Here is a 4883-nt window from a genome sequence, read left to right as displayed (position 1 = left end):
TAAAGATGCTGAGAGGTCCCTGGGAAAGTATAATTCCTAAATCCTCCTTTACCCCTTCCACCCTCCACCTGCTACCCCCAGGAAAGCTGAGAAAGGTCAGCAATGAGCCCAGCCAACTCTCCCCAGACCTTCCCACCTTGCAAAAGCCAAGTAAGTAGTTGTATCATTCTGTTCTTCCCCCAACTCCAGGCTAGACTACTACATGGAGGGGAGGGAGAGACATACAGTGGGATGACGAATGAGGCACATGTACAGGCGTACAGGGTACCTGGGCCATCTGGGGAGTAGTGGACAGTGATGCCCAGGCTAGCCAAGCTGACTGTATTGGGAGAGGGAGATGCAGTAGGTTAGAAGAAAATGTGGGTTAATGTAAGGACCGGGCCCATTAAATCCCACCTCAAACCTCCCACTCTGTGACTAGAGGGGAAAGGAAAGTCCTGTGACCTTATCCCCATACACACATGCCCTGCTCAGCACCCAGGGAATATGATTACTGGGTCATGTGAAGGCAATTACTACTCCAAAGCTGGGCTGCATTAAGCTAGGGAGAAAGAGAGGACTAAGGAGGCTGATCCAGCGTGAACACAGAATGGAGAGATGGTCCAATTTATCAGCTTGACCCTGGTTGGAAGAATAACTTCCTTCCCCAAGATCCCTCACAGGAGCATCCAGGACCTGACAGCTTCCTGATAGGAGCAGCCAAATCGCTCTTATCCCTATTGGAAGTTAGAGTTATGTGTCCTGTGGCTATGCAGAGGTCGGGTTTCAGGAACTTCGAGTGTTGGAGGTTCCTGAGCCATGGGGTAGAGGAGGCAGCCACTATACCTAGGACTGGGGAGTAAGAGGTGTTAACAGTGAGAGCCTGACCTCCTCCATCTGCCCTGAGAGGTCTCCCACTTGGGCTCAGACTGAGTCTCTTCAAGAGGAGAGTTCCCCAAGATAACAGGAAGCTAGCTCATGAATATGTAAATCAACCTTGAGCCACACACACCCCCAGCAGGTGCTGGTTGGGACTTCCCTCCTGTTCTACCTTCTTCCTCTAGGGAGCTACCCTGACGCTGAGGGTGCGGTGTGGTCTCCCACCAGAGGGGATGTACTCACACAATAAAATGGTATCCCAAAAACATACTCTCGAATAGAATTATTGACACAATTACAAACCAAGTGCCTGACACTAATACAAACCAAGCAAAAGCACTCTAACACAAGCGCATGAATACTTACAGGCATCTATAAAATGGAAACACACGAATTCATGCAAGCAAAAGCACCCTATCACAAGCGCATGAATACTTACAGGCATCTATAAAATGGAAACACGAATTCATGCAAGCATGGTAACATAAAGTCCCCACATATACAAGCGCACCAAGCCACCTACACACTATTATAAACATCATAACACCCATAATCTCAAGGAAACTGCCCTCCCTTCCTCCCACCCCACCCAAACTGCCTTAGTACCACCCTTCAATTGGACTACAAAGTCAACCCAGACCCAGAAAGGCATCTCACTTTTCTAATGATGGTGACGAAGACTTAAATTATCATCCTCTGCTCCCACCCTACCCTGTGGTGGTGAATTTTGCAGCCATCCAGATAAAAAGTATATTTAAAAAAAAAAAAAAAAGAAAGAAAGAGACTAAAACATAGCCCCAGCCTTTCAGAGTGATTAATCCCTGCTAATGATTTACCGATTTGCAGAGAGCATGTTCTGCATAACCGGATTGTGGGCATTAACACCAGCTCAAAGGCTGACATTCTGCTAAAAATGAAAGTAAATTTCAAGAGCAATTGACCACCCCTAATTTGAATATTCTACTGACACACTGGGAGGACCCCTACCCACACCCATAAGCTTAGAGGCTGAGGCAGGAAAAAGAAAATACAAGGAAAGATTCATCCCAAAGAGATATTTCACCTTCCATCCCTCCTTCCCTTCACCAAGACCTGAGAATTAAGTAAGTTAGATGGCTCCTTTCTCTTCTGCCAAAGGCAGCAACAGCTCTGATACTAATCCTTTCCTCTGCCTTGGGCTCTGAGATCACAGAAAGGACAGAAGAATTGGACACCTGGAGGGGCTGAGATTAGAGGGAAAGAAGAAGGGGCTTTGAGGGCTCAGAAGGTTGAGCTCATCCTATATGGGGAGAGCTTTAGAATGATGGCAAGCACTATGAATCTGTCTAGCTAGCACCTACTCTCGCCAAGGTAGTGACCCTGGCACCCTTCTAAGACTAGGAATTTATGACAGCCAGGACCCTGCCAGACTCTTCCAGTCAAAACCACATTCCAGCTCAGAATGAGCGGGCAGCAAGCCCCAGTGGGTGTGGTCCCTCCTCATACTCTTTAGCAAGAACTGGTTAGGGGAGCAAGCATGTTCCACCCCTGCTCACACAGCCTCTTACTCACCCCAGATGGCCGGCCAGAGAGGGAAATCAAACCACACTTTCTCTTTCCAAGTTTCCTTCAAGCAGTGATCTCACCCCCATCTTCTCAAGCAGCCAATAGAGACCATATTGCCCAGCTTTCAAATGAGGATACAGAGGGTCACAAAGGTTAGGAGGCTGACACTGGCCCAATAGGAGCCCTGAGTCAGGGCCAAGATGGAACCCAGGACCCTTGACTACCAAGCCAGACCACTCTGAAAAGGCAAGATCCAGGTCATAAGGAGACTGGCAGGAGAGAAAGGAAGTGGCCCACGAGTGCTATGCTGGTCCAGCCAGCCTCAACATCTCAAAGCCCATACATTCAGGAGGCATCCTGAGACACACAGCCCGTCCGGCAGCACTTCCCATGGGCCCCATCCATCTCTCTTCTTTTCTTCTCTGCATTCCTGACTTGTAAGGAATCCACACAGAGCATATTGGAGCCTGTCTTCCCCAGCACTGAAAAGGCCTGAGGTCTGAAACTGCATCTGCTCTCAGCCCATCCTGGACTCCTCAGCAATTGATCTATTTGCAGAAGAGAGCTCAGAGGCTCAGAAACCAAAGGAAGAAAGCAGCCAGACCCAGCTGCCTCCAGGAGATGCAGAACAAGGCTGTTCCTCTTTCTCCTTCCCAAAGCTGTGCTCCGTGTGCCATTGTTAGCCCCCCTGTCATCTGGGATGTGTCTGGAATATTGCCCTGCGTATGTGGCCGCCAGAGTGCTGATGTTGACCACCTCGTGAGTATAGTTGATTCTAGGGCCCATGTCTGTAACCCAGAGCTTTGCGGAAAGAATATAAGAAGCTGGAGATTGTGTAGCCTGCCCTTCATCCCTGCAGAGCCTCCCTCCCACTCCCAGCCCCCCACAGCCCCTGGTTCAGAGACCCCCCACAGTGAGGGCCCCATCTGCTGGAGGCTCGGTGACCTGTGTCAAATGAGCAGGCGCTCGGTCACACTCCAGAGCCTGGAGGAGGCCTCTGTGCTCTGGGAAAGCCCAAGCAGATCCTGCCTGGGGGCGGGCTGGGCAGAGGCCCCGCTGGGGAGGGAGGCCCAGGAGCCTCTGAAACTGGCGGCCGCCTGGCTGGGAGCTGCCCTCCACAGACAAGGAGAGTGGGAAAAAATATGAAAAGAAAAGCCTTCCCTGTTTTCCTGGGACTAGCGCTGCATGCAACCAAACCATGCAAACCAAACTCTGGATTGGACACAGCCCCTTCCTCTGCTTTCCGATCCCCTGTGTGAAGCTGTATTTCTTACAGGGTGTGGGTGGATATGTCTGTGTGTCTCTGTGATGTGTGTGGTGAGCCTCTTTGTATCTGTGCATCTGGGTGAGAGGATGTGCATGGCTGGCTACGTGTGCTCATGTGTGTGAATATGATGGTGGGCCTATGTGTGTGACTCGGCAGGCCAGCTGAGAGTCTTCTTGTCTGTGGCCCCAAGAGCCTGTAGGTTTCATGTATCTCTGTGTCAGCAAAGCAGTGCCTACTTGAGCCTATTTCAGCCTATGTGTGGGTTCTGTGTATCTCCCCGTTTAGACACATGCCTGTATTTACCACTGGGTGTTGCTTTGTGTGACTATGAATATTCCGCCTAATGGTGTGAGTCTGTGTGTTCCTATTGTGAATCTGTATGTTCGGTCTTGTGCTAAATTGTATGGTTATATCTGTGTGTGTGTGTGTGTGTGTGTGTGTGTGTGTGTGTGTGTGCGCGCGCCTGTTTTCATGCCCACACCACTCTGTGTCTACATGGGTAAGGTGGGTGTCTGACCTCTGTGTGTACACCTGCCTATGTGTTGTGGGTCTGAGGGTGAGGGCCTGAGAAGGTGGTGCTCCAGGAGAAAGGGGCTGCTCAGCTGCAGGTGTTTCTGCCAGTGGCCATATCTCGGCCCTAGTGTCCCAAACAGAATCTTGAGAAGGATGTCAAGACTTCCCGGGGGAAACTTAACTCTAACACGAGAAAATTCTGACTCAAGACCAAACCCATATCCTTTTAGAAGGTCTAAAATTTCCAAAGCAGAGAAAGGAATTTTATCTTCCCTACTTCAACCTGCTTCCCACCCCAGGGCAGCATCTAACATTCAAAGGGCACCTAAATTGGATGCCTTATTTCATTCTTGGAGCCTCAGAGCAGCCCTGAGAAGCAGGCATCATTGTTCTCACTGTAAGATGCACAAACTTAAGCTCCAAGAAGCAATGCAGCTCACACAAAGTCACAGGGCTGCTAAAGGGTGTGGTGGAACTGGGACTTTGATTTGCTGGGTGATAATCTAGAAGCCTGGCTACTGCTTTGCTGCGAATGCCCCTCAATTCAGCACAGACCTGGGAAGATGGCTTCAGGAGTGCTGGCAGGCCCTGGCCTGCCCTTGAGACCTGCTAGAAACAGGGCTGTGGGCTCTCTTTGCTGTGCCAGCCAAAGCTGCTGCCTCCACAGGCCCCCATCCCATGGTAATGAGGAGAATGATGA

The sequence above is a fragment of the Callithrix jacchus genome, chromosome 7 (genome assembly GCF_049354715.1).
Source record: "Callithrix jacchus isolate 240 chromosome 7, calJac240_pri, whole genome shotgun sequence".
In the NCBI taxonomy this organism is placed as follows: Eukaryota; Metazoa; Chordata; class Mammalia; order Primates; family Cebidae; genus Callithrix; species Callithrix jacchus.
This window is presented reverse-complemented; position numbering follows the sequence as displayed.